This window comes from Ochotona princeps, chromosome 9, assembly GCF_030435755.1.
Source record: "Ochotona princeps isolate mOchPri1 chromosome 9, mOchPri1.hap1, whole genome shotgun sequence".
NCBI lineage: Eukaryota > Metazoa > Chordata > Mammalia > Lagomorpha > Ochotonidae > Ochotona > Ochotona princeps.
The window spans coordinates 2634079-2661220 of record NC_080840.1 but is presented as its reverse complement, the minus strand read 5'-3'; the positions used below and the strand labels follow the sequence as shown (position 1 = coordinate 2661220).

At 43.9% G+C, this 27142-nt stretch overlaps 1 protein-coding gene across 3 annotated transcripts in view; it reads right to left on the bottom strand.

Moving 5' to 3' along the window:
- The window catches only part of FAM135B (family with sequence similarity 135 member B), a 288328-nt gene that overhangs the window by 196856 nt on the left and 64330 nt on the right, over positions 1-27142 (bottom strand). The window contains exon 1 of one of the 3 annotated variants that reach the window (XM_058668450.1): positions 12579-12738. The exons of the other annotated variants lie outside the window; for them this stretch is intronic. The gene's annotated coding sequence lies outside the window, so the exon portion shown is untranslated. Of the gene's footprint in view, positions 1-12578; positions 12739-27142 lie in introns of those variants that run through there. 3 annotated transcript variants of the gene reach the window in all.

Here is a 27142-nt window from a genome sequence, read left to right as displayed (position 1 = left end):
TTCTTCCAATTTACCTAGCCTCACCTTCTACCCACCACCACTGGAAGGAAGTGGGAAGAAGGAAGAATGAGAGGAGGAGGGCTAGGAGGGATGAATCAAGGAAAAGTGGGTCACACTCCTACTCACTGGTAGGATCCCAAGTATAAAAGGAGTGCCTGATACAAGCTGAGGAATTCCCTCTCTGTCCTTAGCATGCTGTTCCAACATAGAGAACTCATCTCTTCCCAAAGCTGCAATGACCTTTCTCCCTGGACCACCCAGCCTCAGTCTACATGGATGGAAAACACCTGTAACCCCGCTCCCCACCCAAAAAAAAAAAAAAAAAGCAAGTGTAAGAAATATCATCTTAGTATAGGGGTTGCAGATGCTGGCAGACTTGCAGAAATATGCTGAGCCCTGGTTGCCTTGTCTGGAATCTTCACCCTAGAGTGTGAACCACGAGCAAGGGGACACAGGCACTCATGCTGCCATTCTTCCTAAGTGACAGCAACAGGCGTGAAAGAAACCCATCTGTTTACCAACCCAGGCGCTAAGCCAAATGCCGGTCCCAGGGATATTTTCACATCTACTCCCAGCCTCAACAGCAAGAAAGCAAAACAGCCTTTGAACCTCAGCTCACACAGCCATGGGACCTGTTTCGTGCAATACAAAGATGATGACCCAAAGCATTTCCTCACCAAATGCATGGTGATGGATGCAACGCATGGCAAGAAATGCCATCCAGGGAAGAAATGCGGGGGCAAAGTTAAGATAGCAAAGGTACCTCATCATTGCAGACAACCTCTGCAGAAATTTATACCAAGTCTCGATCAGTTTACAAAGTGTGACCCATGATGATCCCCTGGCCACCAAGTACCTGGCGAGAGAGAGAGAGAGAGAAACAAAGAGAGAGAGACAAAGAGAGAGAGAGAGAGACTCCAGATCACAGCACTGACTGTCTGGGCCAGGATGTGAAACAATGAGCTGCTGGAGACCAGCACTGTGGCAGGAAAGACCAGGGTTTGAGCTCACCATGGCATCTGAATCCACAGTGGTCAGTCTCAGCCACCAAGACTGCAAAGTAAGCAAATGCAAACTGGACTGGAATTTGTGGGAAATGAAGTCAGTGGACTGACTTCATGTGCTCCTGCACCCCCTCCCACTCACCCAGCCCCAAACTGACCAGGCTGATACAGTGAAGCCCTTGCCATCCAAGCAATGGACCGTGCAGCTGGCGGGCAGAGCCCTCAAGGACAGATTTTTTTTTTCTCATGAAAAAAAGAAGCATGAGAGAGATGACCTCTGTCACCTGGCTAGATGAGGACACACCAGAGACAGCCCTCACCAGACATCCTGGATCTTGGATGACTCAGAGTAAGGAACTATGGGAAATGAGAGTTGGTTATTTAAGCTGCCCACATATGGCATTTGTTACAGCAGTGCACACTAAGATGAGGAAATATTCATCCATCCCATTATATACCTCACCTTGATTCTGTGAGACAACTCAGCAAGTTTCTCCTCAGAAACAAGCCCCTCTGGCCCTTCTCCCAGTGAACCTTCCATGTGCAGATACAACCCCTCTCACTTTCCACGCTCAGGTTACTTAGCTGAACTCACTCTCTGGGTAGCCAAACCCACCCTCCTTGGACAGCCACCTTCCTAAGAGGGTGTATGCAAGTGGCTTATCAAACTGTTCACTCATGAATACAAATCTCTTCATGCCATCACCTGCTTCAATGAATATAAAGTTTCCTGATACTGTCAGTCAGGCATTATTTCATTTGTCCTTACAAGAATTTAGAAAATCTAATACTTTAATTTTTAAAGAATGGTATGCAGCACATAACAGATACACAGAGAGTTCCTATTCATCAGTTAACTCCATATGTGTTTCTAACGTCTGGGACTGGATCGGAGCCCAGGAACTCAATCCTGGTGATGAGTAGTAGGATCCTAACTACTTAAGCCATCACCTGCTACCTTCCATGAGCAGAAGGCTGACATTACTGAAACAGAGTCAGGTGCCAAATCTAAGTACTCTGATAAAGAACATGAGAATCTTAACTACCAGACCAAATATCTCTCTAGAAAACAAGAATTTTGAGTTTTGTCCCATGGATGAGAAAACTGAGTAAGAGAGCCTAATCGTCCTGATGTCAGTGAACTTGACCTGTACTGTAAGCCGACTAACCCTGAATTCTTGGTTCCTTCAGCCCGTTCTACATCACAGGTGGGGAGAATTTCCTCTTCCAACAGCCATTTGGATATTTATAACATCACTTGTTAGCCATACAACATCACCAGCTCAAAAATTAGCCTGCTCCGGATTTATTGAATTTGGAATCCTGTTTGTGGTTGCGTTGGCAGGGCCCCAGACCTAATGATATCATAGGCCTTATATGACCCATGAACCAGACATTACTCACCATGCTCTATATACTTCTGTGAATTCTTCTGCATCTCTCTCTCTCTCTCTCTCTCACATGCATGCACACACACACACACACACACACACACACACCCCTCTTGGTATTCATCCAACATGTCATTCGACAAATTTCCCAAGCTTTTGACTGATATAGGACAGCCATTCTCAACTAAGGCGTGAGTGTGCTGACGATGTCTAGAGACATTTTTGGCTTCACAGCTTGAGAATGCCACCAGTATTTAGCAGATAGAGGCTGGATATGTTGCTAAACATTCTATCATGCAAAGGACAGTTCCACCAACAAGAACCTCAAGGTTGAAAAATACAGGGAGCAGGATACAGAGAAAACTGCAAGTAACCTTGCACTGTTCTGAGTGCTTTTCCAGTTTCAGCTGAGCAGCTTTCAATCTAACACTATGAGATGGCCAGTGCTGCTATGCCACTGAAGAGGAAGGCACCCCAGGAACTGATGTCCATTGCTGATGGTTCTGGAGGTGGAACTTGCACCCAAAACCCAGTCTCAGGACCCATACTCTGACCTGTTGTGCAAGCCTGTCCTTCACACAATGAATAAGGCATTGTCGACATAGTTGCCATGGGAGCGAGCAGTTTCCACAGCTCCACACATACAAAACCAAGCCCCCAAACCACTGGATGATACAGACATTGCTATGCATAAGGAAGAACTAGAAAAAGCAACTATTTCTCTAAGTGGGGGTTAGACATTACCAGGATAGACTCCAGAAGGAAGAGGCGATATGAAGGCTGCAAGTCAAAGGACCGTGTCCCTGCAATTTTTATGCTTATGAAACACAATATGGTTTCTGTGGCAGGACAAGCTACTTCTCAGATAACCCATGACCTCAATTCCTGGTGCCTGTGCCCTTGTGCAATCCTGTCCCAAGATCACATGAATTCCACTTCCTGCCTTGCTAGCTCTCTCTCTCTCTCTCTCTCTCACTCATTCTGATTAAAAAAAAAAAAAAAAAAAAAAAAAAAAAACCTGGTGCCTGGAGTGTTCTGCCCTGTGAAGAAAGCTACATGAACAAGGAGTTCAAGGAAACCTCCAGCCATCAGCCTCAATCGAACAGTCATTTAGGGGAACTCAACTGGACTGAGGTTCCAGGCAACATCCCCATTGTGGCCCCATGAGAGACTCAGGCTGGACCACCCAACTGAGCCACACGTAGCTTCCTGAGCACAGAAGGCTAAGATGGTGTCATTTCCTGTGGCTAATCTTGGGTGGATGTGGGGAGACTCTGTTACACAGCTAAGCTAATGACTACACTGTGTCGGTCAGCTGCCCCAGCAGCACCTCAGATCCTCCTGGCATCTCCTGGATTCCATTTAAAGCATGTCTGAGGTGACCATTTCTGGCCAGGATGCAGTCACCTCCACATGGGAGGACTCTGTTGCTACCTACCTCCTTCTCCCTTGTGGCTCTTCCTTCTTTCCATCCACTGTGTACTCATTCGTATCTATTTAGTAGGGAAGTTAACTTGCTGTGTAGCACATCTTTGACCCACGGCCACCAAGAGTGGATAAATGACTTCCCCTCGGCTGCCAGCTGGCACTGACATCCTGAGATACATCTCACCCTGCCTTTCAGGCACTGCTCTGCAGGAACTGGTCAAGATGGTCACACCAATGTCACCCACACTGGTACTCTCTTCTGCAGTCTCTCATCCCCACCTCCACAATCCTCTCTCCCACTCCCTGCTATCACCATGGCCTACTCAATGCTGTGTGCATCAGCTATGTGTGCATCAGCCGTTGTTCTGGACTCTTCTTTCTGGGTAATCTGGGCCAAGATAAATGATGCCTCATTCACACTAGGTACTCAGTGAATGGAAACCACCATGCTTTCCCTATGGCTGGGTGGTCTCCACAATGTCCAAATGCTTTCCCTATGGCTGGGTGGTCTCTACAATGTCCAAATGCTGTAAGTTTTTAGTTTGCTCTTACAGTTTCTCACTATCCCAATAGAAATTCCAAAATAGAAGACATAAAACAACTTTTCAATGAACAGTTTTTAATTATTTTTTATTTTTTTAATGTGTTCAGATGACAGAGAAAATCATCCATCCAGAGAGAGGGAAGGGTCTCCCATTCATTTGTTCACTCCCCAGATGGCTGCAACAAACAGAGCTAGGACTGGCTGAAGTTTCTCATGACTGTTCTAGGAAGTTACTGTCAATGCCTTCACCTTGTAGAGTGTGGTTTCTATGCTTTCTTCTAGTAGACTGATGGTTTCTGCCTGTAAATTTAGGTCATTTATCTATTTAGACTTATTTTTTTTTTTGGTATCCTGATGGGGGGGGGGGGATCTTATGTCTCACTTCTATGTGCAACTACCCAATTGGCCCAACAGCATTTGCTCAAGAGAACAATTTTCCCCCTGGGTTATTTTCAGTTCTCTTGCCAAAGATCAGTTGTCTCTGCATATATGGGTTTACTTTGGGGTCTTTATCCTGTCCCATTGATTGTCTCTGTTTCTGTACCCATATCAGTCTGCTTTAATAACAACTGTCGGGAATGGGGATTCCTCCAGTTTTACTTTTATTCTTCAGCATAGTTTTGACTATTTGTTCTATCTTGTGCTCCCAGGTAATTTTTGTATTAACTTTCAAGCTCTGCAAAGAATGAAAGTGTGATTTGGACTGAGATGCCAGCTGATCTACACAGTGTAATGTTTTTGGCAATATGGACATTTTGATGATATTCATTCTACCATTCCAGGAACATATTTCATAGTTTCCCTCGTAGAGGTCTTCCATGATATTGGGTAGGTTAATCCCAAGATATTTAAGGTTCTTCTCCACTATTTTAAAGAGGACTCCCTCTATGAGGAAAACTATGAAACAATGATAACAATAATAATAAAAATAAACAGAATAAGACATTAAAAGACGGAGAAAAGTTACCATGTTCCTGGTGGTTATTCTGGTGGGCTCCAACCTCGGTTCCCGTGCTTTGGTCCTGCATGGTATCCACAGACAGTGATGCCGTGCTTGCCTCTCTCTTCCCTGGGTGCTCCCGGGTCATAACCCTGCTTTTGTCTGCTTAGCATCTCTTCCATTCACGGGTTCAGTGGCACCTGGGAAGGGAGAGGTCACTGCCCTGACTGGAAACTGCATTGCTCCTTGATTTTTTCTTACTCTGCCCTAGCTGGTGTCCGATAACTGTTGGTCTGGGAGACAAAGGAGCTGTGACTAGCTTACCTCAAATCTTCAGAATCTACTCAAAGACATTAGCAAAGGCAAGTTCCCCTTTTATTTTTAGGGTGGGGTTCCCTGAACTCCAAAGCAGATTTCCCTTCCTCTGCCATGCAACTGACTCTCCTACTAAAGCACTGGGGCTCACTGTGCTGTGGTTGGTCTGCTGTGTGGCCGAGGCCAGGGCGGGCCTTGAGGCAGGCTGCAGAGCTTTGCTGGAGCCACAAAGCTACACACCTGATTATATGAGTCTCCCTTTGACTAACCCCACTTGCACAGCAGCTTTGTTCTTCCTAGCCTCTTCTGCAGGTGCGGCCGGAGCTGTGTCTACACACCGACTGCTCTTTGATCCTCTCCCATGCTGCCAGGCACACCTGACCTGCTGGCACACTCACCTTTGCTCTTTCTCACCCTTCCCACGGATGTCACCAAACCTGACTCCCTGTCACAGTGGCCTGTGTCCAGTCTGTGCACTGTTCATCCTTGCCCAAGCTGCTTTCACTTCACTCCCCACTCCTGTTTTTGCATGCTCTAGGCACGGGAATCCACACAACAGGGTTCTAGCAGCACCTACGCTTTTGCACTTGGGCCTCTAATTCTAGCTTATAACTAGGATCTGTGTAGCTGATCCAGGTCCTGTCTCAGCCCCTAGCTTTCCACATCCCCTCTCAGGTGCCCCTGGAATGTCTCAGGGTGCTTAGGGTACAGATCTACAGCATCTGAGGTGGACTCTACTTTCTTTTTTTTAAGATTTATTTATTTTTATTGAAAAGGCAGATTTACGGAGAGAAGGAAAGACAAAGATCTTCCATCCACTGACTTACTCCCCAAGTGGCTGCAATGGACAGAACTAAGCTGATCTGATTCCAGGAACCAGGAACTTCTTCTGGGTCTCCCATGCAGGTGCAGGGCCCCAAAGCTTTGGGCCGTCCTCTACTGCTTTCCCAGGCCACAAGCAGGGAGCTGGATGGGAAGTGGAGCAGCCGGGATTAGAACCGGTGTCCATATGGGATCTCAGTAGTTGCAAGGTAAGGATTTAACCACTAGGCTACTGTGCTGGGCCTGCACTTTGCTCCCATCTCCCCATTCCCTCCCTTGGCTGGTTCACTCCACACTGGCAAGCCTGTGCAATCAGGGTGTGTTCGACAGCCCATGCCTTTCTGCTTTGTTTTGCTTCCCCCCACAGTTGTTGGGGACCACGGTTCAGTCCTGTAGCTTCCATCTGCACATTCCCGCTCTGGGAAACTCCTACGGCAGTCTGCCTGCTCAGGCTCTCTGTGTCATGTCCAAGTCTACGAGACTCCTGGTTGGGTCACCTTCAAACACCTCCCTTCACTCCTCCTCCTCTCCCCCATGGGCTGCCGCCGTGTGCCTTTTCAACAGATCTTCCTCATCCATGCAGCTCTGCCTTCACTCCACAGGCCTCCTGCAAACTGTTCATCTAATGCAATGATTTTTCTCTGCCTTCTTTGCACAGCACCTGCTTTTCTCCAGCCACCCTCTGGCCATTTAGGGCTGCACCTTCCTACCCGGGCCAGCCATCTTCGACGCCAATACCAAGCATTTGCTTAAGTGTTCCCTCCACTTTGAAACATTCTACCTTCTGGATAATTCTCAAGTATTTTTAATGACACACAATTAGGGTCATCCAGTACCACAGAAACCCATCCCTCTAGAAGCCCTTCAGCTTAATTATCCCTCTCCGCAATCTGGGAAGCAGTTTAAGCACACAACTATCTTAAATTATTCATTTTTCTTAAAAACACTAAAGTCAACTAGAATGCAACCTATATTGTGCTTATCTCACATTCTCAGTGCTGAAGTGCTCTCCACTGAGGGATTAAGTACTCTCCACTGAGGGATTAAGTACTCTCCACTGAAGGATTAAGTACTCTCCACTGAGGGATTAAGTACTCTCCACTGAGGGATTAAGTACTCTCCACTGAAGGATTAAGTACTCTCCACTGAAGGATTAAGTACTCTCCACTGAAGGGTTAAGTACTCTCCACTGAAGGATCAAGTGAGTCCAAACAGGCATGAGGGAGGGTCCGAACTAATTCTCTGTTGAACACATGACAGGCAATTTCAGCAGACATCCAAAAGCCATTCACTTCTGCATCAGAAAACAAAGAATAGGAAAAACATGATTCTCCACAAGTTCCAAATTCAGTCCCCAGCTTAATATCAGTGGTAATCTCAGTGAGGTCTACAACATTGCCCTCACCAAGCTTTAGCTGCTAGTGAGACAACAAACAAAACACCTGGAGGAAACAAAATAAGCATTTTTCCCTGGCCTTTTACCTTGCCTAGCCACGGCCACAACTCCAGCAACATAACTCTAACACTGACTTTATTTTCAAGACCCAGAACATAATGTGCCCAAAGTTTGATCTCACTATCAATGTCTGCACATCAATGACTCCAAAAAACTTGGGAACTCCTATGTCCATTTAATATTCTCATCTACTTAAACTCCTTAACACACGCACGGGCACATACACACAGGGACACACACACAAAGGTGCACACACACAGGGCATATACAAAGGGGTGTACACACATACACACAGGGCACACTCAGACAGAGGCATGTACACACAGGGGTGCACACATAGTGGCACACACACACAAGAGCAGACACACAGGGCACACACACACAGAGGCACACAGAGAGGAACACACATAAGAGAGCACACAGGGGCACACACACAGAGGGTTACACAACACAGATGGGCACACATACAGAAAGGCACGCAGAGGGGCACACACAAGTGACACACACGGGGCATATACACAGAGGGGCACATACACACTCACCCCAAATATTGGATGCTTATTATCACCAACACATTTCATTCCTTTTCCACCTAAGCAATGAGTAGAGAGGATTTATGGCATGCTCGCTCCCTAGGTGAGTGAACCATGTGACAAGTCACCTGGATCCTTGAAAGCCAAATCGACAGAGAACCCACCTGGCCCCATACAAAGCATGGTAGTAATGACTTAAAAAACAAACAATAGGAATGGCAAAAAATATTGGCATCAGCACAGATCATTCCTTTCAGGACACATCGTAGACACTGTACTGTCTTCTATCTGAGATAATGAGGGCGTTCTGCATAAACCCTCAGGAGAAGTGGCACATTACAACTGCAGCCACAATAAGGGTCCTTGATAATAAACTTCAAAATAGACTTTTGAATTTAACTAGAAAGACTGTAATTTAATAGTAAAGAATTTGAAGTTTCCAAAAATCAGAGTTTGGGCATGAATACTTGCTTATTAAGAGATGAGTCCCCACCCCCAGTCCTATAGACTAGATACAAGCTGAGCTGGACTAGAGAAATCTGAGACTAGGAAGAAGGGATGGCTTTGGCAGTGATAAACGTCCTGTCAGATGCCCCCTGGCTCGCCCACCCTTGGACAGCTCAAAGTCCTTGTTAGAGAAAACTGTTCAAACAGTGCCTGTGCCCTTGCCCTAGGGCTGGGGACACAGCAGGGTCCCTGAATTCACCAAGCAGTAACAAAATTCCTGTCAAATGACCTTACATTAACCACAGATCCAGAAGTGGGATTCCTTATTTAAGAGGTGAGGCACTAATGGTTGAAGATCCCACAGAGGACAATGATGAGCGCATCTCATGATTAGTGGCTAAACACCCACTCTCCATCCTCCTCCCCAAAGATGTGAGCTCGGTATAGGGGCAAGATGTTTGCTTGCACCCCACAGAGAAGTGAGACACTCTGGAATTTGCTGTTGCTTTCTGTGGGCTAGGGGTTAGAACAGAAATGAGGTTTAACTGAAGGAAACAGTTCAATTTATGTAAATCTGAGTTGCTGGACTGTGTCACGTTGAGAAAAAGAGCAGGGGTCTGGTGAGCAGCTACTTCCCTAAGATGTTGAAAAGGCCCTGAACTTGCACAACTCACAGCTCCCGGTTTAGCTGTTGCCGGTGACAATGACAAAGGATTTTAATCATGGACTCTCTGCCCAGGGGAGAACTTTCCAGGTCAGTTCTTTCAATTTAGAGTTTGGGAACTGAGACCCAGAAGGAGAAAGAGCTCTCCAACCCAGTGAGGTAGCAGCAGCTATGGTGGAAGTCCTGCTCTCAAGATTTACGCCAGGCTTACCAAGGAGCGAGGTGGGAGACCACCTTCAGATGAAGCAGTGATTGAAGTTGCTGAAGCCAAGGGATAAGAGGCAGTTCATTAGTACAGTGCTAATTAAGAGGCGTCGGTCCCAAGGGGAATCCTAGTACTCTGGAGGTGCTGAGAATGAATGACAATGACAAAGGAATTCAAACTGCTCTAAATCTCCAGGTCCCAAGGGCCAATCTTCGACTTCTGTAACAACTCCTTTATCAAACATCTCCATCAGGCTCCCAGTATCTAGAAACTGAAACACACTAGACCGTTTTCGACTTGGCCTTGACTTTTCATTCAAAACACCCAGGAAAGCCCCTCTTAACTTTCCCAGCTCAATCACGCTATCCTTCAGACTTTTCAGCCATAATCAGTAATGCAGCCATCAAAATTCAACACACGGTAAGACATATTTGAGATGGTATTTTCCATTGCGGGCCCAGGACAAAACGAATCTCTGAGCAATTAGGACACACAATTGAAGGAATCGCTGAACAGAGCAATAGAAAGGTGATTCACAGCAGCACAAGTCACTTGCTCGTTCTGTGGTCCTGAGCAAATGCCTTAACCTGCTATCAACTTCTGATTCACAGAATCAGCCCTGAGCAGAGTCACCTCTAAGAATGAGTCACTTACATAATGCATAATACCTGTAACACATCCAAGACAACACCTGGCGCTTGGCTTAGTCTATCCTCCCCAGTGTAACTGGAACAACTGTATTCCAGTGTCTTCTCTTTCATCCGGTGCCATTATCATTTTAGTCCATTTTCTCCCTTGCCTGCATTTTGTAACTTCTAGAAGGATCATATCTATGTCCTGTCTATTCACAGATTCAAAAATCAGTGATTTTAAATCAACACATGAGAGACATTTTTCAAAGCGTTGGAGCTGAACAACAACAAAAATGAATGCTGTTCTTGAAGACAGCGCTTTCTATTTGGGGAACAAAATATGTAGATAAGTTTCTCTTCGGCATCTTGCTGTCCTCTAACACAGGGCTATATATAAAATGAGGATTGGTCATGTTAAAGTCCAACTTGGCAGAAAGCAGCCACTCTCAGTATTCAGCATCAAAGTGTACAATTTTTGTACACTGTTTCTGTGAACATCCACAGCTCCCAACGGCTCTCCTTATCTTCACATTGGGAAATGATAGCTCTGTTGAGCTCACCGATTGTCCCAGGATCAACAGCTGGGGGTGACAGGAACTCTACCTGCTTCAGACTCTCATCCCTTCCACTACAAGATAGACCTCTTTGCACACCAGTTAGACACTTGTTCAAGAGGATGAGTGGAGGAAGGGAGGACATCTGTTTTACTGGTAAAGATGCCGGTTATGATGCCCATGTCCCACATCTATCTCTCTGGGTTTGACTTCTGGCTCCAGGTTCTGACTCCAGCTTCCTGCTAATGTGGATCCTGCAGACAGCAATGGTTTATCTGAAGTAACTGGATTTGCTGCCACCAATGCTGAAAGCCCAGACTGGTTCTCTGGCTCCCAGCTTCAGCCCAGCCAAGTCTCAGTCTTTGCAAACATTTGGAGATGGAAACAGTTATTGAGAATTCTCTCTGTCTGTCTCTCAATATTATGCTAAAGAGTGGTATCCATAGAGAGAATTTTCAGGCCTGCATTTTAGTTTTACTCTTACAAACTTAGAGTCCATGGCAGTTTTTACTTGTACATTCCATTGGATTTCACAAATATTATTTATTTTGAAGATTCATTTCATTTTTTTGTATTTGAAGGGCACTAACCCATGAGTATTATTTCTCATGTGGCTTTTCAAAGTACACTTTTAGGGCTGGTGCAGTGGCATAGCAAGCTGGCCCTCCACACGCAGCACCAGCATCCTATACGAGCATTGGTTTGTGTTTTGGCTGCTCCACTTCCAAACCTGTTCCCTGCAAGTAATAAAGTATTATTCTAATTTGGAAGTTTTTTCAGTTATCGAAGACGAGAAACACCATTCTTAGCCCATGGGTTATACACAAATGAGCCCTGCAAGAAATCTGACTAGTGGGCAATGAGATGTGGGGTCGAGAAGAGATAAACCTCAAGGAAGATCAATGTCTTTGTCTAGACACAGGTGAGTAGGGAAGAAGAGCCTCTTCGATCCCACACTCCCTCACATATGGAGGCTCTAAGTTTGGAGCCCTGGACCAGCACCGTGGTGTAGCTGGTAAAGCCTCTGCCTGAGTGCCAGATTCCATACGGACGCCAGTTCATGTCCCAACTGTTCCACTTCCGGTTCACCTCCCTGTTAACAACAAGGTAAAGCAGCAGAGGATGGCCCACTGCCCAGGGAACACTGCACCCACATTCAAGACCCAGAAGATTCTGAACCATTCTCTCTCTCTCTCTCTCTCTCTCTCTCTCTCTCTCTCTCACACACACACACACACACTGATTTTCAAGTAAAAGAATTAAATCTTTTTTTAAAAAAAATCAAATCCAAAGTGTGCTTACAATGTATTTCGGTGTTCAATTAACCATACCTATTCCATTGATTTGTCTCTCACTTCAGAATCCACTGGTCATGAGTACCTCCCAAAGTCATTGCTGCTCCAACACTTAGACACCATTATCCTCTACTGAATTTCAAGATGATATATATACCAAGTATGACTCTTAATAATATGGGCTGGCCTTGAGTGAGATTCCAGGAACCATCCTGAGCACTTCACATACACATACACCTTTGAGCATGGTGACATATCCTAAGAGCCTAGATGAAAATCACTTAGTACAGGACTGGATCCCCAAATCACATGCTTTCTAGATACCAGAGTTCAGTCCTAAGCACTTACCTGGAAACATCAAATGCAGTTTGGTGAAAAGATAAACATCACTGTGTAAGGCTCCTCACCATAAGTCATGGTGTAGAGGGAGCAGGGCAGAGCCTCGCAATGCATTCAGAAGACCTTTCAGCGAGAATCAACTTCTAGGTCAGGAAGGTGCACTGTCTACCAGGACCATGTGAGAATGCCCATTGTTCAGAACTACTTTGCTCATTGGCTCACCTGAGCATTCCATTGGGAAAGGTTCTTGTGTAACAGAGAAGGAAGAGTGAGCTAAGCCTCATTCACCACCTTCACGGCAAACTGAACATAATTCCACTATAGGCAGACTTGGGCCCCAGGATAGGTAGACTTGGGTCCCAGTATAGGTGGACCTGGTTCCCAGTGTAGTTGAACTTGGGCCCCAGTATATGTGGACTTAGGCTCCAGTATAGGGGTAAAGGCAGAACTTGATCCCCATTATAGGTGGACCTGGGCTCCAGTACACGTGGATTTGATCCCCAGTATATGCAGAATTGAGCCCCAATACAGGTGGACCTGGGCCCCAGCACAGGTTGACCTGGGCCCCAGTATAGGCAAACCTGGGCCCCAGTATAGGTGGGCCTAGGCCCCAGTATAGACAGACTTAGTTGTGCATTCTAGCATCAACTCTTACTCAAGGGGACCCTGTTTTCCCACATGTGCTTTGGCCACCCAGTTGCCAGACACTGTCTTAGATGGTGAAATCACACAAAACAATTAAGCTCTATTTATGGCATCGTAAAACTCACAAGAACGAGAGATTATTTTTATAACACAGTAAGCTCAGCAAGAAGGAAACTTAGGTCTCGAATTACACATCAAACCATTTTATCCAAAGGCCAATAATCATGAAAAGATGCCCAACTTAATATAATCTGATACATGCAAGTTATAGCCATAATATGACACCACTCATTGGAATGAATGGCTAAAATGAAAGACAGTATTGCATCCCAAGAATATTAAATAATAAACTTTTGTGTACTAACAATGTGTAGGCTGATACAGCCACATTGATAGCTAGTACTATCTACTAAATGTACACACATCCAATTACAATGGTATAGTATATTCAACCCAAATGTCGATATGTGTACATTAGCAGACCTGCATCAGAATGTTATTGTATACTCCAATGTGTTGACCATTACACCAAACTCATTACAAAGGGTAAGTGAACTGTGGCAAGTGTGCACTTGGGAACGGTAGAAAGGCAAAGAACATGGATGCTACTTCCCATAGCAGTACAGACAAATGGCACAACAGGCGAATGAATGGCATACGTGTAAGAAAAAGGAACCAGACACAAGGTAACACACACTGTCTGATGCATTTCTGCATAAATCTGCTCAAAATGGGCTAAAACTAGCCGTAATGCCGCAAGTCAGGCCAGCAGCCATCGTTGGTGAGAGGAGGGAGGAAGGCAGGACTGGAAAGGGACTCTTCCACAGGTTAGGGCAAGGATACTCTGTTTCTTAGTCAACATTCCTGAAAATTTTATATATATGCGTGCATTTCACAAAGTACGGCACTAATACTTTAAGTTGATTTCTCCAAAATTCCTATTTTATACTGAAATGAAAACTGGATTCCTAGGGTACAAATTTGATTGCTTGTACCTTGGCATACAAATCATGAATTATGATTTATTAACTTAACAAAATAGATGTCAGAATCAAATTAGAAAACGTGTGTTACAATGACATATCAGCATAATAATCAGCTGGGGGGAAGCAGTGAAAACATGAAAGAATAAGTTAGTCTTATCCGCTGAGGAAATGACCATTCCTTGCTTTCGAAAACTTTGGGAGAATATCTATTAAAATTAGATTTACATATTTCCTATAATGCTACCATTACTGACTTAATCCTAGGTTGTACAGTGCTGAAACCCATGCTATAACTTCTGTGGATAATTTCCTAGGTTTTGGTGTATATCACCTCTCCTTCCCTGGTGCACCCCTTTCATTCATTACTCAGCCCACACAACTTCTGAGTTTCCAGTCCTGACCTCAACCCAGAGAGAACCCCCTGTGGGGACCCACCAGCCTGTCCAAAGCTCAAGCTATCTGCATCCTCCTCAAAGTCCTCTCTCTCCTTTCTACTTCGATTGTAGCTTTAATTTTTCCAATTACTTTAATGGCACCACTGTAACAGACTTTCTTTTGTTCAATGTCAACACCAGTCAAACTCTGGGGTAGAGGCTTCACATTAACTCGCCCTCCACCATCCCTGAAGCAATGCTGATAATGATTGCTTTTTAATAATAAAAGTGAGACAGACTAACAAGAATTGATGGCAAGAATTAAGCACTACTATCTCATTTCAAAAATATGGAAAGGTCCCATTTGACTAATAGATCTATTCTACACAATAAAGAAAGCAATAACTTGAGATCTGAAATCAGGGCCGACTGGCCACAGTGTTGAATTTGTGCTCCAAACATCCTTGACTTGTCCTTGATCACTGAAATGATGGACTTCTCCCGTGGATGCCAAGACTTCAGGCTGAAGCTGCCTGCAACACCACTGTGCATAGTGCACTTGTAGGTGCAGGAACAGATGCAGATTTCTAACCCACCAACTAGGCCATTATATCAAAGCAGTCCCTTGTGTCATACAGGAGTCACAAAAGTGGAGTTACAAGTCTGTAGACTATCACGTGTAGCTGCCCAAAAATCTGTGTTTACACCTGCTCCTGTTTTTCCCAAAGAGCGGCTGTGGAAGCTCTGGCTCAGAGCAACGAAACAATGCACTAACAGTCACTAGCAGCAAGAATTGGCTCTAAAAACTGCATCTGCAACTTCTTAACTTTCTTTTTCTTTCTTTCTTTTTTTTTTTTTTTTTTTTTTTTTTTTTTGCAGGGGAGGCTCATCCTTCACAAAATCCACCTCCTTAAATATCTATAAGCTATAAGCCGCTGTGTCACAGAACAGACACACCTGCTAATTTCTTAACAAAAAATTTAATGAGCTCATATTTCTTTTTGGATAACTATTATTTTTAGACCTTCGTCCACACAGAGTTCTATTCATCCTTCAAAACAGAACTCAAATATCTCATTCTCAGCAACATCTTTCTGGACCTTTGGTTCCTATTCATTCAACAAATTGCCCACAAACCACTAAGTAGGAGGCAGGGGCCCAGGCCCCATAGTTTCAATGGGGAATTTTTTTAAACAGGCACACTTGCCATTCTTGCAGAGCTTTGTTCATCCACAGGGGCTCACACATGGTTTTCAAATGTAATTTCCACATCAGTAAATGTTAGGAACAAAAAGTACCATGAGCTTTGGAGTGTATAATAGGGCATGGGGTCTAGTTTTGAAGGTCAGGGATGGCATTCTAGTCTCAGGCAGAACTAATTAACTGGCACAATCTGTACCCCTGAACTTGCCCACACAGCACTACATGGCAATTTATTTTCCTGTACTCCACAAGTAACACAAGGACAGAACTACATGTCACCCACACTATGATCACATGCCCTAGAAAACTTGCACAATGTTGTTACAAGCACTCAACAGATTTCTCTTGGATTACCTTTTATTAGCATCCCCTCTGTTCTTTCTATCCTTATGGCTGCCGCCATTAGCAAAGAAAAATGTGGAAGATGCCAGTGTGAACATAAGCTGTGTGCAAGCTGTAATTTTAACTGCACCTGCTTTGTACCTACCAGAACACAACAATTTGTCGATGACAAAAGAAATGAGGGAAGTGACAACTGCTTCTCTGAAATGCTAATTTGCTTTCAGGCTTCTCCTGTGGCTCCTTTATAGCAATTTTACAAGCTTGTAGAAGGGCAGTCTCCTGTTAATGACTGTTTGCAAATTTAATTTGATGACTCTGCTCTGTACTAACTCTCGCTATGATGCTGGTATCCAAGTTAGGGCAGCAGAGGCAGTGAATCCACGGGCCACCTCAGAGAGGAAATGAGAAAAGCTGTATTAGTAGAGGAAAGCTTTATTCTTAAAAATCTTAAAATATCATATGTTAAAATATTATATCTGGAAGGCCCCTTTTAGAAGTCCTATCTGACCACTGCAATAGACAGAAAAACCAACCAAAACCTAAGAAGATAAGCTCTTTGTCTTACAGCAAGCCAGGTACAGGCTCTGGGCCCCAGATTTGTGGATTTTGTATGCAATACTCCTATTATGTCCGAGTTTTTCAATGATGCATACCTCAGGGGTATGAAATTCCAGCCAAAGTGATACCTTCTGAGAAAAATGCTCCATGGATTTAAAATACCTATGTGACATTTTCACTCAGTGTGATATTCCACCCTTCAATCTCTCCCTACCCCAACTTCTCCTGCTCTTTTAGAGTAGACTCTGGCCTGAGCAGATCTCTTTCCGTCTTTTAAAAACACCTGATGAACGAACAATGGATCAGAGAAGGAATTAAATAAGAAATCAAAAATTTTCTTCAAACCAATGAAGAAGAAAACACAACATACTAAGACTTGTGGGATACCGCAGCGTTAAGAGGTAAGCTTATTGCAATTGGAGCTTACTTACATCAAGGAAAAAAAGAAAGACAACAGATAAAGGAGCTAAATACACACCTGAAGGAACTAGAGAAACAATAGCAAAATAACCCCAAAACCAGAAAACAAGAAATAATCAAAATAAGAAATAAAACTAATAAAAATCAAAACAACAATACACAAAATCAATGAATCAAAAAGTTGTTTCTTTGAGGAAATAAACAAAACAGACACCTCACTGGGTTAACTGATAAGGAACAAGTGGGAGACAACAAGAATTAATAGTATCAAAGATGAAAATGGAACATAACAATAAACATCAGAGCCATACAGAGAATAATTAGAAATAACTACACACAACTGTACGCCAACAAATCAGAAGACTTCAATGCAGGACCTTCGCCATCTACCAAAATTAAGCCACAAAGCAACAGAAAACCTAAACAAACCTATAACTGAGACAAAGATCTAATCAGTAATTGAAGCCTTCCCAACCATGAAAAGCCCAGGCCCAGATGGTTTCACGGCTGAATTCTACAATGCATTCCAAGCAGAGCTGACACCAATCCTCCATAAACTCTTCAAAATAATAGAAGTTGAAGCAATTCTTCTCAACTCATTCTATGAGGCCAAAATCACATTAATAACAAAACTGGTTAGACAATCAACAGAGAAAGCAAACTACAGACCGATATCCTTCATGAATATAGATGCTAAGATCTTCAACAAAACAATAGCCAACAGTATACAAAAATATATCAGACAGATTATTCATCCAGACCAGGTGGGTTTCATTCTAGGCATGCAGGAATAGTTCAACATTCATAAATCTATAAACGTGATACATCACATAAAAAAACTGAAGAACAAGAATCATGATAGTTTCAATAGATGCAGAAAGCTTTTGAAAAATCCAACACCACTTCATGCTAAAAACTCTAAATAAGGTTGGCATTGAAGGAACAATCTACAACATAAATAAAGCAATATGTGAAAAACCCAAAGTCAGCATCATACTGAATGGGAAAAGATTGGAAGCATTCCCGCTAAGATCTGGAACCAAGGATGTCCAATATTCCCATTGCTATTTAATATAGTCCTGGGAGTACTTGCAAATGCTATCAGACAAGAAAAAGAAATCAAAGGAATACAAACTGGAAAAGAGAAAGTCAAGCTATCTCTGCTTGCAAATGACATGATTCTACACCCAGGAGAACCAAGAGACTCAATGAAGAGACTGCTGAAACTTATACAAGAGTTTGGTAAAGCAGCAGGGTACAAAATAAATGAACAGAAATCAACAGCCATAGTGTGCGCAAACAACTCCATGGCTGAAGAAGAGCTAACCAGCTTGGTACCCTTCAAAATAACAGAGAAGAAAATGAAATACCTGGGAATAAACCTAACAAAACACGTGGAAGATCTCTATGTGGAAAACTACAAAACATTAAGAAAAGAAGCAGATTTCAACATACTATGTTCCTGAATGGGCAGAGTCAATATCATTAAAATATCCATATTACCAAAAGCAATATATACATTCAATGTGACTCCAATCAAAACAGCAAGAACATCCTTCTCAGAGCTGGAAAACTATGATATATGGGTTCATCTGAAAACACAAAAAACCACGAATAGCCAGAACCATCCTGAAGAATAAGAACCTACCAGGAAGGATCACAATCCCAGACTTCAGAAATATTATAGGGCAATAGGGCAATAGTTGTCAAAACAGCCTGCTACTGGCACCAAAAACAGAGAAGACCAATGGAGTAGAACAGAAACACCAAAAGGGAACCCACACATGCACAGCTATCTAATCTTCGACAAGAAAACAGAAAACAATCCAGAAAAAAAGGAGGGCTCTTCAATAAATGCTATTGGGAAAACTCGTTAACAGCCTGCAGAAATAAGAAGCAAGTCCACACCTTTCACCACACACAAAGCTCAAAGCTAAATGGATAAAAGATCTAAACCTACACCCAGAAGCCATCACATTTTTGGAAGCAAAAATTGGAAATACTCTGCAAGATATAAGTGTAGGCACGGACTTCCTAGAAAAATTATCAAAAGCAAAATAAATCCAGGTAAGAAGCTTCTGCACAGCAAAGAAAATGATCAACAAAGCAAAAAAGCAACCAACAGAACGGGAGAAGATCTTTGCACACTACATAGGTGACAAGGGACTAATGTCCAGAAATATAACAAATAACTCCAGAACAGCCATAACAACAAACAAATAAACCAGTCAAGAAATGGGCAGACACTTTTCAAAGGAACAAATCCAAATGGCTAACAAGCACATAAAAAATGGTCAAGCTCCCAGGCAAAATGGGAAATTCAAATAAAGATAACACTGAGGTTCCACTTAACTCCAATAAGAATGGCCCACATACAGAAAACTACCAACAACACCTGCTGGCGAGCTTGCAGGGAAAAAGAAACCCTGCTGCACTGCTGGTGGGATTGCAGACTGGTGCAACCAATATGGAAGTCAGTATGGAGAATACTTAGGTAACTGAAAATCTACCTACCACAAGGCCCAGCAGCACCACGTCTAGGAATATATCCAAAAGACTTGTTACATGAGAATGCAATGTGCACCCCTATGTTCATGGCAACTCAATCAATAATTGCAAAAACAATGGAAGCAACCTAAATGCCCATCAACAGAGGACTGGATAAAGAAACTGTGGTTCATCCGCTCTATGGAATAAAACTCAGCTATTTAAAAAAAAAAAAAAAATGGGCCTGGCGGTGTGGCCTAGCGCCTAAAGTCCTCGCCTTGAAAGCCCCGGGATCCCATATGGGCGCCGGTTCTAATCCCAGCAGCTCCACTTCCCATCCAGCTCCCTGCTTGTGGCCTGGGAAAGCAGTTGAGGATGGCCCAGTGCATTGGGACACTGCACCCGTGTGGGAGACCCGGAAGAGGTTCCAGGTTCCCGGCATCGGATTGGCGTGCACCGGCCTGTTGCGGCTCACTTGGGGAGTGAATCATCAGACAGAAGATCTTCCTGTCTCTCTCCTCCTCTCTGTATATCTGGCTGTAATAAAATTAATAAAAATAAAAAAAATTAAACACGATTGTGTACAGCCAAATGGGCCAAAATGGAGACCATTATGCTAAAGGAAATGAGCCCATCCCAAAAGATCAGATATCATATGTTTGTCCTAATATAAGATAATATGTCAAAAAAACATTTTTTTAAAAAAAGATTTATTTATTTTTATTGGAAAGGCAGATATACAGAGAGGAGAGACAGAGAGGAAGATCTTCCATCTGGTGATTCACTCCCCAAGTGGTCGCAATGGCTAGAGCTGAGCCGATCCTAAGCAAGCAGCCTCTTCCGGGTCTCCCACGTGGGTGCAGGGTCCCAAGGCTTTGGGCCGTCCTTGGCTGCTTTCTCATACCACAAGCAGGGAGCTGGATGTGAAGTGGAGCTGCTGAGATTAGAATCAGCTGGGCCCCCAAGAAACCTTTTTATAACATTTAATATTGATGGTCTTTTTTATATTTGCCTTCCACATGATTTACTTACTTGATTAATTTTGGAATGCTAACCACTTTGCATCTTCATTGCATATCCTGATTGTTACTGATCTGTTTTCATAGTTAGCTTACCACTAGTATTTGCTTAAAATATTTGTGTATCTTTTCATAAAGCATTTTTAACTACCTTTTTTATTTCATGTCCTGGTCCAAATGTGCCATCTATGTAATGCTGAACTCAGACAAGAAATTCAAACATGTTTCTTATTTTTTTTTCTACTTTGTGAACATTTTGAAAATGGAGGAGTGCTTTTCTTTCTTGAGTGTCTGGGATGTTCTACAAGTCTGAATCTGTAGTTTTGCTTGTGAATTTTGTTCATTGGTTGATTTGATTTTTCTAATTCTGCTTCAATGTAGTTTATATTTCCTATGTTAGTAAATATGCATATTTGGTAAATTGGTTTCAAAAATTAAAAAAAAAACCTGACAGTGCTCATGCTGTTTCCAGCAGGACTAGTAACAGTAACCACTGCTAACTAATCACGTCTGTTGGTCACACCCTGGAAGATCTTAGCATGGCCTTCTTCCACAGCTCAAAAGAATACTCAGAAAATTCCATTCTTGAATATCTATCATTGCATGCCATTGGGCTGGAATTCAATGTCTTGAAACCAAAACTCTTGTGCCTGCTCCCAAATCTATGAATGAAGGATTTGAGCAGAACGTAGCTGGAGATTCCACATCCAGCCTGGGAGCTGAAGAGGGAATATGTCTCTCAACTCTGCCTTTCCCCTCCTCTGGGCAGTGAAGAGTTCAAGATGGTGCTGGTTTTCCAGGGGAGCATCCACACTGTGAAGATCTCCAAAGGTGCAGGACTGGCAAGTGAACAGCATCAATCTTCCATTATAGGTAGCTAGCTCAGGTTTGAGGGGAGGGGGCTAAGATTCCAGTTTGCAATGGAGGAATAGTAACATCAACTTGCAAGCGAGCAGAGGGAATATGAAAGGAAGTACCATTAAGGCACACTGAATCTCTACCGTGGGATAAGCATCAGAGCCATGTTCTCTGGAGTCAGACATTTCAGCTTGGTCATTGGCGACATGTCCCTGTACAGTAATTGTACCTACCTCAACCGTGGACTGCTCATCTGTAAAATCAGGATAATAGGAGCCACATCAGGAAATTTCTTAAGACAGGAAATGATGCATAAAGTGAGTCAAATGCCATCTCTACCCAAGTGAGAATTCTATTATAAAAGTGACCATATAACATAGTGCCCAGATTTGAACACCTCTGAGAGTAAAGGGAGAAGTAGATGTTTTGTTTAACTTACATAGGGAATAATCAGGCTATTCTGAGGCTTATGTTCACGCCCAGCTAACATTACCAGTAATCAGTGAGAGTAAAAAATTAAAGTCAAAACAAAACTCAAGGTTTCATCACTCACACTCGTTCACACACATGGAAGGCCTGTTCTGTGCTGTGCAGGGGTAACTGCATATCTACCATTGTGGATGCGATATACAGGCACCAAATCAACAAGCATTAAGTAACTGAAAGAAAACGAATCGGGGCAAAAGAAAAGCTAATACATTAGTAGGCATGACTCGTAGGCCTGAAAGAAGCAAATAATTTCCACAATCTGTGTTCTAACAGCTTGGTCTGGCACTTGACTTTTGTAAATAAAATTTTATTGGAAAACAGCCACATCTATTTGTTTATACATTCTTTATGGCTGTGTTCCTGCTATAATTACAGCTGCCATACTTCTAACAAACCACCTAGCCTACATAGCTTAAAGTAGTTCCTACCTAGTCCTTTACAGAAAAGACTTTCCAATTCATGGCTTAAGCAAGAGAGAAGCATAACAGGTGTCTCAGAGGGAGGTGTCACACTGAGGGAATGATGACTGTGGCCTTGACAGACTTGGGCCCTGGATAGCTTTCTCATCCTGTGACCTGTGTGTTGTATGTATGGTTGGGTCCCATAGGTGTGTGAGGTGGCTCCAGGTATTCCAGATTCACACAGACACAAAGCCCATTAAGAGAAGAACAGTTGAAAGGTTCCTCTCTTATAGCCTGTTGTACCTCATGGCCAATCCTGAGCATATGTCTCCCCCAAAACCAGCAACAGGGAAGCGGAAGACAAGAGGCTATTTGACTCATGTCAGTTAGAATACTCCCCAGTTTTCTCACTCCCTAATTGTGTTGGGGAGGGGTACACATCAATAAATTCAGCACAAAAAGGGCAAAAAACAGTGTCTGAAATGAAGTGTTAATTGTAGTTGCAGTAAAGGTGAAACATTTCCTTAGAAATCGTCTACGGAAAGGGAATCTCACAGGACATTATAACAGCCTTGGATGGTAAGGAGTACATCTTAGGAAGATACTGGGAAAGAGCTTTCTGGTTAAGAAACAGATATAGTATTGAAACCTACAGACATCGCCACACTCCAGACTCAAAAACAACGTGTTGTCCATTACTCCAAGATACCCACTGAGCCCCACTTAGTTCCTCATCAACATCTCCAATACTGTGGCTTTTCTTGCCAACTTGGGGTATGTCCTTCTAACTCGACGGGGTCTCTCATGGATTTAACTCCCTTTCCTTGAGCTATCTTGTTACTTCCCTTATTCTGTCTGGAATATATTGATGTGGGGTTATTTTTTTTCTTTCATCTCCCAACAGGATACAGACATCTCAAGGCCAATGACCATATCAACCATAACGCTATCTGACACAGAGTGAGCACATGGTACCTTCTCAGTGGATGTCTAGTGAATTCATCTCAGCATGAAAAGCTTCTGATTTTGCTTCCACTTGTTGTGGGTGACAAGACCTCAGAAAACCTGAATATCTTTGCAACAGTCCAGGTATCAATCAAAAGGCCATCCAGCTCCCTGCTTGTGGCCTGGGAAGGCAGTAAAGGACGCCCCAAAGCCTTGGGACCCTGCACCCTGTGGGAGACCCGGAGGAGGCTCCTGGCTCCTGGCTTGGGATTGGCTCAGCTCCAGCCATTGTGGCCACTTGGAGAGTAAATCATTGGACAGATCTTCCTCTCTGTCTCTCCTCCTCTCTGTATATCACACTTTCCAACAAAAAAATTTTAAAAAGAATCAGTTCTGGGAAGACTCTGATGAGTAAAGAACTAAGTCAAGACAGTGAGACAGGAGGCAGGATAAGGGTCCACTACACTCCACAGTCAGCACAGGGCAGCGTACATAGGTGTGTGTTGGGGGGCATGAGTGGCCTAAAAAAATTAAGTCTGCTATTCCCTGTGATAAAGAGCTACTGAAAGGCAAACGTGATTTACTAATTACCTGCTATATTTCATGAACTGTGAATTTAATCTTCACAGAGACCTTTAGATATAATCTTTATTTTTTTTTAAGATTTATTATTATTGGAAAGCCGGATATACAGAGAGGAGGAGAGACAGAGAGGAAGATCTTCCGTCCGATGATTCACTCCCCAAGTGAGCCGCAACAGGCCGGTGTGTGCCAATCCGATGCCAGGAACCAGGAACCTCTTCCGGGTCTCCCACGCGGGTGCAGGGTCCCAATGCATTGGGCCGTCCTCGACTGCTTTCCCAGGCCACAAGCAGGGAGCTGGATGGGAAGTGGAGCTGCTGGGATTAGAACCAGCGCCCATATGGGATTCTGGGGCGTTCAAGGTGAGGACTTTAGGCGCTAGGCCACGCCGCCGGGCCCTAGATATAATCTTTATTAAACAGATGATGAAATTTATGCCCAGCAAGGTTGAGTTGCTAAGAGTCACAGAGCAAAGGACAGATCCAAGATTCTGTATGAATCTTCCTGAGCCCAAATACATGCCAACCAGCCACACGGTTGACCTCTGAGTGTTGATTTAAAAACGTCACCCTTGCACAGAGAGAAAGAGGGGATAGGTTTGCTGGAGAAGGAGTGATCCTGGAGGTTGGGCCGGGGTCCTAAGCTGCTGTGATAGTCTGCAAGAACAAGGATGAAGACTGGCTCTGAGCAGGGTAAACAGAAATCCAACACATGAGGGACCCAGTGGGGGAAGAGCAGAAGGAGATGTATACTGCACAAATGCAGGCACCCTGAGGAGTCACGCTCAGCCACTCCTTCCTGCTTCGGCCACTGCCACTCAAAGCAGCAGCCGCCGGCCGCTGGCATTCCGGCTCGAACTTGGCATCCAGGTTCCAAGCTTAGCCAAGCTTTAGTCACAAGGACAAAATATTATTAGTTTAGCTGTGTCTTAGCTCCAGCTTTCTCTCTGAATCATGGGTGCATGAATCATAATCACCACTCTTATATTTTAGAAGCAGATGTATAATTTTTCTTACTCGAGAAAAAAAAATCAATTGCTGCCTAAATATAAATCTAACGCCGTTTCTGAATCTCTTCAACTTATTCAATTTTGAGCATTCATTTTGAGAGTGAGAATAATCAAGAAACCAAAAAAGAAAATGTGACATATATTGAAGATTTGTTCTAGGACTCTGCTCCATACTTTTGAAAGTCAAGGTAAATAGAAGTATTCCCACTTCGTATATGAAGAACTTAAGTTTCATAGGAGAAATGTATTAACCCAGGGTCCTACAGTCGGTGATTGCATAGCTAGACAGCAGCAGAAGCTGAAGTCCCAACTAAGATGAGCTGGACACAAAATCCAATGCAACTAATGATCCTGTTACAGATCAACTGATGATAGCCGAGGAAACAACGTCAGACAAGTGACTCCATGTCACAATCCTTTTTAAAGATGGCAACCAGAGGGCCCAGTGCACTAGCCTAGCAGCTAAAGTCCTCCCCTTGAATGCACCAGGAACCCATATGTGTGAAGGTTCTAATCCCAGCAGCCCTGCTTCCCATCCAGCTCCCTGCTTGTGGCCTGCGAAAGCAGTCAAGGGTGGCCCAAGGCCTTGGGACCCTGCACCCACATGAGAAACCCGGAAGAGTCTCCTGGGTCCTGGCTTCAGGTAGGCACAGCTCTGGCCATTGCAGCCACTTGGGGAGTGAATCTTGGACAGAGGATCTTCCTCTCTCTCTCTCCTCCTCTCCTTATATCTGACTTTTAATAAAAATAAAAATAAATCCTGAAAAAAAAGATGGCAACCAGAGTTAGTTTGTGTAATAGTGTGCATAGTCACCACCTGCCCTGACGGCATCCCATATGAGAGCTGGTTCAAGGCCCAGCTGCTACACTTCTCATCCAGCTCCTTGCTTGGGAAGAACAGCAGAGGACGAGCCATGCTTGGCTCCTGCCACCACGTGGGAGGCCCTGGAATCGGCCTGGCCCAGCCCTGCTCACTGCAGCCGTCTGGGGAGTAAACTTGTAGATGAAAGATCTCCTTTTCTGTCTTCCCTTCCCTCTCCCTGTAACTCCTGCAAGTAAACAAGTAAATCTTTAAATAAAAGAGATGCATTCAAAGTTCTCCCAGCATGGCTAAGCTCTTTCATATCTGTCATAATCTTGGAATACCGCATTAACAGCTGGAACTAATTATCTCTGAGCCTGTTAACTGCACATGAAAAGGGCAGCCAAGCCTAGTTTCTAGGGTTGCTAGGAAGCACACAGTAAAAGCAAGTGGAGATCTGTGTCAGTATATGCCTAAGCACGAAACACTGACACAGTCACACTGGACCCCTTTCAGCTCCTGGCCGTACACTCAGCATTCCCACTCCAGCTCCCGGCCGTACACTCAGCATTCCCACTCCAGCTCCCGGCCGTACACTCAGCATTCCCACTGCAGCTCCCGGCCGTACACTCAGCATTCCCACCTGCTGATGGTCATGAGGTACCCCAGGCACAACAAACGCACTTCATCTCACAATGTGAGACTCTCATTCTTCCAAGCATGGCTGAAGCTTTGCACCAAGCTACATGCCCCGACTGAAGCCTCCTAACCACATGCGAAGGCTGCGAGTTCCACTGTCACTTTACTGATGATGCGTGCTGCTTTATGAACCAACACACAACTGTACTCAACTGCAATAGTAACACCACTGTTACTCATTAGTACAATCATTGCATTGCTAAACAGTATCAGAAGCAATAGCTCTCAATAGTTTGTATATGGAGTTTTAGAGCTTTCATGTATTTCAACTAGATTATCGTACCAAGACTCAATATTTTTAAAAAATCAGGTCAATGATAAGTAATATAAATAATCAGACACCAAAAATCAAAATATATGTTTGAAGGCCATGCCCATTGCTCATCGTCTGCTCTCAAAATAATTCTAATTTCCAACTTTTATCACATCACCCCTTTGATTAAAAATGTAGGAAAGAGCCCGGTGTGGTAGCCTGGTGGCTGAAGTCCTCACCTTGCATGTGCCAGGATCACATATGGGTGCCAGTTCATGTCCTGGCTCCTCCACTGCCCTTCCAGCTCCCTTCTTGTGGCCTGGGAAAGCAGTCGAGGACACCCCAAAGCCTGGGACCCTGCAACCAGGTGAAAGTCCCAGAAGAAGCTCCTGGCTCCTGGCTTCGGATCAGCTCAGCTATAGCTGAGTTGCAACCACTGAGGGAGTGGATCAGCAAAAAGAAGATCTTTCTCTCTGTCTCTCCTTCTCTCTGTAAATTTGA